At 44.6% G+C, this 12,956-nt stretch overlaps 1 protein-coding gene across 1 annotated transcript in view; it reads left to right on the top strand.

Moving 5' to 3' along the window:
* FNDC3B (fibronectin type III domain containing 3B) overlaps nt 1–12,956 on the top strand; it is a 489,123-nt gene that overhangs the window by 475,564 nt on the left and 603 nt on the right. The window lies entirely within an intron of this gene.

The following is a 12,956-nucleotide window of genomic DNA, read 5'->3' as shown; positions in this document are numbered from 1 at the left end:
TTTCGGATTTTTGGGAGTCTCATGTTAAGCAGGTCAGGATGGTCTTTCAGGTCCTGCGTGACAATGCTTTATTTGTGAAGGGCTCAAAATGTCTTTTTGGAGTCCAGAAGATTTCTTTTTTGGGTTTCATTTTTTCTCCTTATACTATTGAGATGGACCCAGTCAAGGTTCAGGCTATTCATGACTGGACACAGCCTACATCTGTTAAGAGTCTTCAGAAGTTCTTGGGTTTTGCTAATTTTTACCGTCGCTTCATAGCTAATTTTTCTGGTGTTGTTAAGCCTTTGACGGATTTGACCAAGAAAGGTTCTGATGTGACTAATTGGTCCTCTGCGGCTGTGGAGGCCTTTCGGGAGCTGAAGCGACGGTTTTCTTCGGCTCCGGTCTTATGTCAGCCAGATGTCTCACTTCCCTTCCAGGTGGAGGTTGATGCTTCCGAGATTGGAGCGGGGGCTGTTTTGTCGCAGAGAAGCTCCGATGACTCTGTGATGAAGCCATGTGCTTTCTTTTCAAGAAAGTTTTCGCCTGCCGAGCGGAATTATGATGTCGGTAATCGGGAGTTGTTGGCTATGAAGTGGGCATTTGAGGAGTGGTGATATTGGCTCGAGGGAGCTAAGCATCGTGTGGTGGTCTTGACTGATCACAAGAATTTGATTTACCTCGAGTCGGCCAAGCGGCTGAATCCCAGACAGGCTCGTTGGTCGTTGTTTTTCTCTCGTTTTGATTTCGTGGTTTCGTACCTGCCTGGTTCGAAGAATGTGAAGGCTGATGCTCTTTCTAGGAGTTTTGTGTCTGACTCTCCTGGAGATTCAGAGCCAGCTGGTATCCTTAGAGAAGGGGTGATTTTGTCTGCCATCTCTCCCAGATTTGCGACGTGTGCTGCAAGAGTTTCAGGCGGATAGACCTGATCGCTGTCCACCGGAGAGACTGTTTGTCCCGGATAGATGGACCAACAGAGTCATCTCCGAGGTTCATTCTTCAGTGCTGGCGGGCCATCCTGGAATATTTGGTACCAGAGACTTGGTGGCCAGGTCTTTTTGGTGGCCTTCCTTGTCGCGGAATGTGCGTTCCTTTGTGCAGTCTTGTGGAATTTGTGCTCGGGCTAAGCCTTGCTGTTCTCGAGCCAGTGGTTTGCTGTTACCTTTGCCTGTCCCGAAGAGGCCTTGGACGCACATTTCCATGGATTTTATTTCAGATCTCCCTGTCTCTCAGAGAATGTCTGTCATCTGGGTGGTGTGTGATCGTTTTTCTAAGATGGTCCATTTCGTGCCCTTGCCTAAGTTGCCTTCCTCCTCCGAGTTGGTTCCACTGTTTTTTCAAAATGTGGTTCGTTTGCACGGGATTCCTGAGAACATTGTTTCTGACAGAGGATCCCAGTTTGTGTCTAGATTTTGGCGGACCTTTTGTGCTAAATTGGGCATTGATTTGTCTTTTTCGTCGGCCTTCCATCCTCAGACGAATGGCCAAACCGAGCGAACTAATCAGACCTTGGAGACTTATTTAAGATGTTTTGTTTCTGCTGATCAGGACTACTGGGTTACTTTTTTGCCGTTGGCCGAGTTTGCCCTTAATAATCGGGCTAGTTCTGCTACTTTGGTTTCTCCTTTTTTTTGTAATTCGGGGTTTCATCCTCTTTTTTTCCTCGGGTCAGGTGTAGCCTTCTGACTGTCCTGGAGTGGATGTTGTGGTTGATAGGTTGTATCAGATTTGGAATCATGTGGTGGACAATTTGAAGCTGTCTCAAGAGAAGGCTCAGCTCTTTGCCAACCGCAGTCGCTGTGTGGGTCCCCGACTTCGCGTTGGGGACTTGGTGTGGTTGTCTTCTCGCTTCGTTCCTATGAAGGTCTCCTCTCCTAAGTTCAAGCCTCGGTTTATCGGTCCTTATAAGATTCTGGAAGTCCTTGGCCCTGTGTCATTTCGTCTGGACCTCCCAGCATCATTTGCTATTCATAATGTGTTCCATCGCTCGTTGTTGCGGAGGTATGTGGTGCCTGTGGTTCCTCCGGTTGAGCCTCCTGCCCCGGTTCTGGTTGAGGGAGAATTGGAATACGTGGTGGAGAAGATCTTGGATTCTCGTATTTCTAGACGGAGGCTCCAGTATTTGGTTAAATGGAAGGGCTATGGTCAGGAGGATAATTCTTGGGTTGTCGCCTCTGATGTTCATGCGGCCGATTTGGTTCGTGCCTTCCATGTGGCTCATCCGGATCGCCCTGGCGGTTTTCATGAGGGTTCGGTGACCCCTCCTCAAGGGGGGGTACTGTTGTGAGCTCTGTTTTCAGGCTCCCTCTTGTGGTCACTGGTGGTATGGTGTGACTTTTGCTTTGGGCTCCCCCTGGTGGCTTTGTCTGTTATCCTGCTGGTCTCAGCTGGTTCGTTATCCTCTGGGAGGTTCCTATATAGCTCTGTTTTACTTCCACTTGTTGCCGGCTATCGATGTAATCAGTGCTACTCAGATTCCTTCTGACTACCTTGCTCCCAGTCCATCCAGGATAAGCTAAGTTTTGTTTGCTCATTTTTTGATCAGCGGTGTTTATCATGTTTTCTTGTCCAGCTTGCTAAAATGTACTGCCCTCGCTTGCTGGTTGCTCTAGTGGGCTGAGATTCTCCCCACACACCGTTAGTTGGTGTGTGGGTTCTTGAAATCTCAGGATGGATATTTTGTAAGGGTTTTTTATTGATCGCATAGACCCCTGCTCTATTTTCTGCTTTCTAGTACTAGTGGGCCTTTTTTTGCTGAATCTGATTTCATCCCTATGTATGTGCCTTCTTCTTACTTCACCGTTAATATTTGTTGGGGGCTTCTACATCTTTGGGGATTATTTCTCTGTAGGCAAGCGAGGTCTTTCTTTCTCTTTAGGGGTAGCTAGTTCCTCAGGCCGGCTCGAGACGTCTAGGAATTTTTTAGGCACGTTCACCGGCTACCTCTAGTTGTGTTGGATAGGTTCAGATTTGCGATCAGTCCAGTTACCATCTCCCTAGAGCTCGTCTTTAGTTTATTCACTTGCCGGTCTATTTGTGAACCTCAGCCACTAAGGATCATAACAAACAACTGAAAAAGAAAACTGGGACAGATTGTTGTAGAGGTTTGTGGTGTTATGTATAATATTCGATTTATTAGTTTCCTTATATAAGTAAAGTTCTCCTCTTAGCTGAAATAATAATAATTTTATTTCTATAGCGCCAACATATTCCGCAGCACTTTACATTTTAAAGGGGCCTTGTACAGACAATAAAAGACATTACAGGAAAACACATAAAATAAACTGATACTAAAAGGAGTGAGGGCCCTGCTCTCAAGCTTACAATCTATGAGGAAATAGAGGAGACCTGAAAGGAAAATAGTAAAAAGTGCTTGTATTGTACAGTCCGGCCATCAATAAAATAAATAGGGGGATTTAAATAACGTTGCATGAACCAGTCGCCAGCCTGTATCAGTACAAGTGCAGACACAGAGGGCTAATAAGTGAGTGAGAACAGATGATATGAGCGTCCTGATTTGGAAGACATTTTTGTGTAGGCAAAACAGGGATAGTTAGATAAGTGGCGTGAGGTGAGAGACCAGTCTAAAGAAATGTGTATTTAAGCACGCTTAAAACTGTGGATATTGGTGATTAATCGAATTTGAGTACGTTAGTCATAGGTCATTAGTAGAACGGAAGGGCACAGGTAGGGTGGTAGACTGAGATGAGGGAGGAGATGTAGGGTGGTGCTGAACCGTGGAGTTCTTTGTGGGTGAGAGTGATAAGTTGAATGTTGTAGTGTAGCGGATGGGCAGCCAGTGTAGTGACTCTCACAGGACGGAGGCATCGGTTTAATGGTTGGAAAGTAATATGATCCTGGCTGCTGCATTCAGGATGGATTGGAGATGGGAGAATTTAGTGAGAGGGGGACCGATCAGTTGAGAGTTGTAATAGTCCAGACAAGAATGGATAAGAGCTACAGTAAGAGTTGTTGCCGGCAAGAAAAGGTCGAATTGTAGAAATATTTTTGAGGTGTAGCTGACATGAATGAGCGAGTGATTGGATGTAGGGGGTGAAGGACATATCTGAATCAAGAGTGTCCCCAAGACAAGCAGGCATGTTGCTGGGAAGTAATAGTAAAACCACACATGGAAATGGCAATATCAAGCATAGGTAGGTTAGTGGAGGGAGGAAGCACAAGGAGTTCAGTTTTTGACAAATTCTATTTTAGATAGAGTGAGGACATACAGTGGGGGAAATAAGTATTTGATCCCTTGCTGATTTTGTAAGTTTGCCCACTGACAAAGATATGAACAGTCTATAATTTTAAGGGTAGGCTAATTTTAACATTGAGAGATAGAGATAGAATATCAAAAATAAAATCCAGAAAATCACATTGTATAAATTATATAAATTTAGTTGCATTTTGCAGTGAGAAATAAGTACCGTATTTTTCGGACTATAAGACGCACCATACTATAAGACGCACCCCAAATTTGGGGTGAAAATTGCAGAAAAAAAGATTTTTTATAAGATGGGGGTCCGTCTTATTGTCCCAATTTAAGATCTCTTACCTGAGGGCAGGCAGTGGCAGAGCAGGGTCACAGGAGGCATGGTGGTGGCAGAGGTGAGGTGATGCTGAGGTGCGGTGGGCGGAACGGCGTGCACCTGAGCAGGGTCCCATCCTGCTTAGGTGGGCGACGCCATGGCCTGGTGTCCATGGGGAGGTTGCTGTGGCGGCGGCAGATGTGCGGTCACTTCCTCAGGTGGTAGCGGCCAGGGTCCCTTCCACATTTGAGGTGACGCCACAGCAGTAGTGAAGGAGAGCAGCAGAGCTGGGTGGTTTTCCTGGTGGTGGCGGGCTTACCGGCATTGTGGCGGCGACAGAGGTGTGGGCATGATGTGGCACGGTGAGCTGTATGGCGTGAGCAGGACCCATCCATATTTGAGGTGAATCCGCGGCCCGGTATTGATGGAGAGCAGCAGCGCTGGTGAGTTATGGTATTTTCCGGTGGCGGCGGCCATCTTGCTGAGGCCGCGCGTGCGCAGATTCACTACTCTGCGTCCCAGGGCTTCAGGAAAATGGCCGCCGCGATCTCCATCTGCGCACGCGCTGCCTCCCGCGGCCATTTTCCTGAAGCCCTGGGACGCAGAGTAGTGAATCTGCGCACGCGCGACCTCAGCAAGATGGCCGCCGCCACCGGAAAATACCGTAACTCACCAGCGCTGCTGCTCTCCATCAATACCGGGCCGCGGATTCACCTCAAATGTGCACAAGACCCTGCTCACGCCATACAGCTCACCGCGCCACATCATCCCCGCACCTCTGTCGCCGCCACAATGCCGGTAAGCCTGCGTTCCGAATATAAGACGCACCCCCCATTTTCCTCACAATTTTTTTGGGGAAAAAGTGCGTCTTATATTCCAAAAAATACGGTATCTGATCCCTCTGGCAAACAAGACTTAAAACTTGATGGCAAAACCCTTGTTGGCAAGCGCAGCAGTCAGACTTTTTTGTAGTTGATGATGAGGTTTTTGCACATGTCAAGAGGAATTTTGGTCCACTCCTCTTTGCAAGATCATCACTAAATCATTCAGATTTTGAGGCTGTCACTTGGCAACTCAGAGCTTCAACTCCCTCCATAAGTTTTCTATGGGATTAAGGTCTGGTGACTGGCTAGGCCACTCCATGACCTTAACGTGCTTCTTTTTGAGCCAATGCTTTGTTGCCTTGGCTGTATGTTTTGGGTCATTGTCTTGCTGAAATACCCAGCCACAACCCATTTATAATGCCCTGGCGGAGGGAAGGAGTTTGTGACTCAGGATTTTACGGTACATGGCTCTATCCATTCTCCCAATGATGCGGTGAAGTAATCCTGTGCCCTTAGCAGAGAAACACGCCTAAAACATAATGTTTCCACCTCCATGCTTGACAGTGGGGAAGGTGTTCTTTGGGTCATAGGCAGCATTTCTCTTCCTCCAAAGACGTAGAGTTGAGTTAATGCCAAAAACCTCAATTTTTTTCTCAACTGACCACAGCAGCTTCTCCCAATCACTCACCGAATCATCCAGGTGTTCACTGGCGAACTTTAGATGGGCCTGCACATGTGCCTTCTTGATCAGGGGCACCTTGCGGGCACTGCAGGATTTAAAATCTTTACGGCGTAATGTGTTAGCAATGGTTTTCTTAGTGACTGTGGTCCCAGCTGCCTTGAGATCATTAACAAGTTCCTCCCGTTTAGTTTTAGGCTGATCTCTCACCTTCCTCATGCTCAAGGATACCCCACGAAGTGAGATTTTTCATGGTGACCCAGATCGATGTTGATTGACAGTCATTTTGTATTTCTTCCATTTTCTTACTATTGCACCAACAGTTGTCTCCTTCTCACCCAGCGTCTTACATATGGTTTTGTAGCCCATTCCAGCTTTGTGCAGGTCTATGATCTTGTCCATGACATCCTTATAAAGCTCTTTGGTCTTGCCCATGTTGTAGAGCTTGGAGTCTGACTGAGTCTGTGGACAGGAGTCTTTTATAAAGGTGACTATGTAAGACAGCTATCTTTAATGCAGGTAAGGAGTTGATTAGGAGCGTCTAGCTGGTCTCTAGGAGCTAGAACTCTTAACCCCTTTCTGACATTAGACGTACTATCCCGTCGAGGTGGGGTGGGCCTGTAAGACCACCGACGGGATAGTGCGTCATATGCAATCGGCCGCGCTCATGGGGGGAGCGCGGCCAATCGCGGCCGGGTGTCAGCTGACTATCGCAGCTGACATCCGGCACTATGTGCCAGGAGCGGTCACGGACCGCCCCCGGCACATTAACCCCCAGCACACTGCGATCAAACATGATCGCAGTGTTCCGGTGGTATAGGGAAGCATCGCTTAGGGAGGGGGTTCCCTGCGTGCTTCCCTGAGACCCCCGCAGCAACGCGATGTGATCGCGTTGCTCCAAGGGTCTCTTACCTCCTCCTCGCTGCAGCAGGCCCGGATCCAAAATGGCCGCGGCATCCGGGTCCTGCAGGGAGGTGGCTTCACAGCGCCTGCTCAGAGCAGGCGCCAGGAAGCCTCCAGCAGCTGTGCACGTCAGATCGCCGATCTGACACAGTGCACAGCAAAGTGTCAGATCGGCGATCTTACACTATAACATGATGCCCCCCCTGGGGCAATGTTATAGTGTAAAAAAAATATATTCACATGTGTAAAAAAAATTTAAAAAAAATCCCCCAAAAAATTCAAAAAAATATATATATATTGTTCCTATAAATACATTTCTTTATTTAAATAAAAAAAAACAATAAAAGTACACATTTATTATCGCCGCATCCATAACGACCCAACCTATAAAACTGTCCACTAGTTAACCCCTTCAGTGAATACCGTAAAAAAAAGGCAAAAAACAACGCTTTTTTTTATACCGCCAAACAAAAAGTGGAATAACACGCGATCAGAAAGACAGATTTAAATAACCATTGTACCGCTGAAAACGTCATCTTGTCCCGCAAAAAACGAGCCGCCATACAGCATCATCAAAGAAAAAATAAAAAAGTTATAGTCCTCAGAATAAAGCGATGCAAAAATAATTATTTTTTCTATAAAATAGTTTTTATCGTATAAAAGCGCCAAAACATAAAGATATAAATGAGGTATCGCTGTAATCGTACTCACCCGAAGAATAAAACTGCTTCATCCATTTTACCAAACGCGGAATGGAATAAATGCCTCCCCCAAAAGAAATTAATGAATAGCTGGTTTTTGGTCATTCTGCCTCAGAAACATCAGAATAAAAAGCGATCAAAAAATGTCACGTGCCTGAAAATGTCACCAATAAAAATGTCAACTCGTCCCGCAAAAAGCAAGACCTCACAAGACTCTGTGGACCAAAATATGGAAAAATTATAGCTCTCAAAATGTGGTAATGCAAAAAATATTTTTTGCAATAAAAAGCGTCTTTCAGTGTGTGACGGCTGCCAATCATAAAAATCCGCTAAAAAACCCACTATAAGAGTAAATCAAACCCCTCTTCATCACCCCCTTAGCGAAAAATTAAAAAATTTTAAAAAAATGTATTTATTTCCATTTTCCCGTTAGGGTTAGGGCTAGGGTTAGGGCTAGGGTTGGGGCTAGGGTTAAGGTTACAGTTAGGGTTGGGGCTAAAGTTAGGGTTAGCGTTGGGGCTAAAGTTAGGGTTAGGGTTTGGATTACATTTACGGTTGGGAATAGGGTTGGGATTAGGGTTAGGGGTGTGGTTAGGGTTACCGTTGGGATTAGGGTTAGAGATGTGTTTGGATTAGGGTTTCAGTTATAATTGGGGGTTTCCACTGTTTAGGCACATCAGGGGCTCTCCAAACGTGACATGGCGTCTGATCTCAATTCCAGCCAATTCTGCGTTGAAAAAGTAAAACAGTGTTCCTTCCCTTCCGAGCTCTCCCGTGCGCCCAAACAGGGTTTTACCCCAACATATGGGGTATCAGCGTACTCAGGACACATTGGACTTTTGGGGTCCAATTTCTCCTGTTACCCTTGGGAAAATACAAAACTGGGGGCTAAAAAAAATTTTTGTGGGAAAAAAAAAAAGATTTGTTATTTTCACCTGCTCTGCGTTATAAACTGTAGTGAAACACTTGGGAGTTCAAAGTTCTCACAACACATCTAGATAAGTTCCTTGGGGGGTCTATTTTCCAATATGGGGTCACTTGTGGGGGGTTTCTACTGTTTAGGTACATTAGTACATTAAGGGCTCTGCAAACGCAATGTGACGCCTGCAGACCAATCAATCTGCATTCCAAATGACGCTCCTTCCCTTCCGAGCTCTGCCATGCGCTCAGACGGTGGTTCCCCCCCCCCCCCCCCCCACATATGGGGTATCAGAGTACTCAGGAAAAATTGGACAACAGCTTTTGTGGTCTAATTTCAACTGTTACCCTTGACTGGGGGCTAATATTAATTTTTGTGGAAAAAAAAAAGATTTTTTATTTTCAAGGCTCTGCGTTATAAACTGTAGTGAAACACTTGGGGGTTCAAAGCTCTCACAACACATCTAGATGAGTTCCTAAGGGGGTCTACTTTCCAAAATGGTGTCACTTCTTGGGGGTTTCAATGTTTAGGCACATCAGTGGCTCTCCAAACTCAACATGACATGCCATCTCAATTCCTGTCAATTTTGCATTGAAAAGTCAAATGGCGCTCCTTCGCTTCCGAGCTCTGCCATGCACCCAAACAGTGGTTTACCCCCACATATCGGGTATCGGCATACTCTGGACAAATTGTACAACAACTTTTGGGGTCCATTTTCTCCAGCTACCCTTGGTAAAATAAAACAATTTGGAGCTGAAGTAAATTTTTTGTGAAAAAGTTACATGTTCATTTTTATTTAAACATTCCAAAAATTCCTGTGAAACACCTGAAGGGTTAAAGGGACACTGTCACCTGCATTTGGAGGGAACAATCTTTAGACCTAGGGGCGGAGTTTTCGGGTGTTTGATGCACCCTTTCCTTACCCGCCGGCTGCATGCTGGCTGCAATATTGGATTGAAGTTCATTCTCTGTCCTCCGTAGTACATGCCTGCACAACCCGAAAACCCCACCCCTAGGTCTAAAGATTGTTCCCTCCAAATTCAGGTGACAGTGTCCCTTTAATAAACTTCTTGAATGTGGTTTTGAGCACCTTGAGGGGTGCAGTTTTTAGAATGGTGTCACACTCGGTCATTTTCGATCATATAGACCCCTCAAAATGACTTCAAATGAGATGTGGTCCCTAAAAAAAAAATTATGTTGTAAAAATGAGAAATTGCTGGTCAACTTTTAACCCTTATAACTCCCTTACAAAAAAAAAATTTGGTTCCAAAATTGTGCTGATGTAAAGTACACATGTGGGAAATGTTACTTATTAAGTATTTTGTGTGACATATCTCTGTGATTTAATTGCATAAAAATTCAAAGTTGGAAAATTGCGAAGTTTTCAAAATTTTCGCCAAATTTCCGTTTTTTTTTCACAAATAAACGCAGGTAATATCAAAGAAATTTTACCACTATCATGAAGTACAATATGTCACGAGAAAACAATGTCAGAATCACCGGGATCCGTTGAAGCGTTGCAGAGTTATAACCTCATAAAGGGACAGTGGTCAGAATTGTAAAAATTGGCCTGGTCATTAACGTGCAAACCACCCTTGGGGGTAAAGGGGTTAATGGTTGGTAGGGGATCAAATACTTATTTCTCACTGCAAAATGCAATTACATTTATATAATTTATACAATGTGATTTTCTGGATTTTATTTTTGATATTCTATCTCTCAAAGTTAAAATTAACCTATTCTTATAATTATGGACTTGTACATGTCTTTCTCAGTGGGCAAACTTACAAAATCAGCAAGGGATTAAATGCTTTTTTCCCTCACTGTAATGTTAGAGACAGCAGTGATGTCAGGAGATGTGTATAATCGTGTGTCATCAGCATAGAGATGGTACTGAAAACCGAATCTACTGATGGATTGTACAATATTTGTACAATATTGTGGCAGTATATAAGGAGAAGAGGCCTAGGATTGATCCTTGATGAACCATGGAAACAACAAAAACCCTCACTTTTGCCCTGATCCACTCCCGCCTGGACTACTGCAACGCTCTATTAATTGGCCTCCCCCTTACTCGACTTTTCCCTCTCCAGTCTATCCTTAATGCAGCAGCCAGGGTTGTCTATCAAGCTAATCGTTACTCGGACGCGTCCGCTCTTCGCCAGTCGTTACACTGGCTGCCCATTCATTATAGAATCCAATTAAAAGTACTTGCTCTCACCCACAAAGCTCTTCACAGTGCGGCACCCCCTTACATCTCCTCCCTCATTTCTGTCTATCGGCCTAACCGACCTCTGCACTCTGCAAATGACTTTCGACTAACCTCTGCACTAATCCGTACCTCCCACTCCTGACTCCAAGACTTCTCCCGTGCTGCGCCAATCCTGTGGAATGCTCTACCCCAAGATATTAGGACCATTCACAATTTGCATAGTTTTAGACGCTCCCTCAAAACACATTTGTTCAGAAGGCCTATCACATTCCCTAATCAAAGTCATTTTATGTTTGTGTGTTGCCCATTCACTATCTCCATCTATCCTCCACTCCCTGAAGATGGCTGGACCATCATTGTAAATACACACCTGTACTTTGTATCTCCCCCACCTCATTGTAGATTGTAAGCTCTCACGAGCAGGGTCATCTTATGTTTCCTTAATTATTGTATTGTTAACATTCTTACTTATGACTGTTGTGTTTGAAACTGTTAAACTGTAAAGCGCTGCGGAATATGTTGGCGCTAGATAAATAAAGATTATTATTATTATTATTAGACGGGAGTGGACCAAGGATTCCAGAAGTTTAGATGGGAAGCTTAGAGACCGGTCTATAGTTAGCAGCACAGTTCTGTTTGAGGGATTTTTTTTTACGTAATGGGTGTTTGCTGGCATGTTAAAATGAGGAGGGAAAGATGCCAAATGAGAGAGAGATTAAATATTTTAGTTAGGTGAGTGGTGACAATTAAGGAAAGCGACTGGGGGAGATGTGAGGGAATAGGTCACTGCTGCAGGTACTAGGGCGAGAATATGCAAAGAGATGTTTAATTCTTCTTCAGTGTCCAGTTCAAAGACAGTAAGTGAGCTAGATGTAGTGCAAGAGGGAGGAGAATGCATAGCGTTTGGGGATTTTGAGAAAATTTCCTGTTGGATATGGTCTATTTTTTCTTTTAAGTAATTAGCGGCCAGATCATCAGCTGAGGCTGGTGGTGGGGACCCTTACTGTTGGATTTAGGAGAGAATGAAATCTGTCAAATAGTCGTTAAGGATTATTGGATAGTACCGTGATGAGGGTGTTGAAGTAGGTTTGTTTGGAGAGGTGAAGGGCACAGTTGTATGTTTTAAACATGAACTTATAATGGAAGAAATGTTCAGCCAGATTGGGTATTCTCCACAGACATTCGGGGCACCTGTAGCACCTCTGGAGAAAACATGTTTGCAGCATGTGCCAGGGTTGTCGCAGTCTGTGTCAAGGTGTTTTATGTGTAGGATATGCCGCTTCGTCCAGGGCACTTTGCAATGTTTAATTAGAATATTTCAGTGCATAGTAAGGACATGAGAGGGAAGAGATTGGGACCAATGATGACTGCAGATTCTTTGTAAGCTTCTGGGTGTTAATGTCACGCATATTCCTATATGTGTGGTAAGTGGAGGTGTCCTGAGTGTGGTTTTGACAGAGAAAAAACAAATATTGTGGTCAGAGCGTGGGAGAGGGGAGATAGTAAAATCATGCATTGTGCAGAGCTGGGAGAAGATCAGGTCCAAAGTATTCCCGTCTTCATGCGTAGGAGAGTTAGTAAGCTGTGAAAAGCTGAAGGAGGAAGTTAGAGATAAAAGGTAAGTGGCAGATGGGGAAAGGGGATCACCAATGGGTATGTAAAAGTCCTCCATGATGAGGGTGGGGATGTCACCGGATAGGAACTGTGGGAGCCAGGTAGCAAAGTGAACCAGGAACAGACTGAAGGGGCCCGGAGAGCGATCCATAACCACCACTTGCAGGGAGAAGGGCTGGTAGAGTGTATCAGCGTGGACCTCCAAAAGAAGGGAAGATAAGTGAGAGTACCGAGTGGATAACCTCAAAAGTACATTTTAATGAGAGGAGTAGACCAAAGTCTTCACCTGGTCTGTTGTTAGGTCTCTGACGGTATGCCTGAGTGCTGAATAGTATTATGTTATTTTATATATAACATACAATGTTTTCTCTATAGCTCCATATAATTTTCATCAAAAAGAAAAATCTTCATGGTATGAAATGGTAAACTACAAAGGTCCTGTAATGATTAGGGGTCAGCAAAAATTAACTAATTATCCGACAAGAGAAAACCGACCCCTTACTATGGTATAATTGAAAACAATGCAAAGCTTTATTTATTGACAATAAATTCCATTACTATACCATAATAATCTAGGATGCTGTCTTTCTACTTCT

The sequence above is a fragment of the Ranitomeya variabilis genome, chromosome 2 (assembly GCF_051348905.1).
Source record: "Ranitomeya variabilis isolate aRanVar5 chromosome 2, aRanVar5.hap1, whole genome shotgun sequence".
NCBI lineage: Eukaryota > Metazoa > Chordata > Amphibia > Anura > Dendrobatidae > Ranitomeya > Ranitomeya variabilis.
This window is presented reverse-complemented; position numbering and strand designations above follow the sequence as displayed.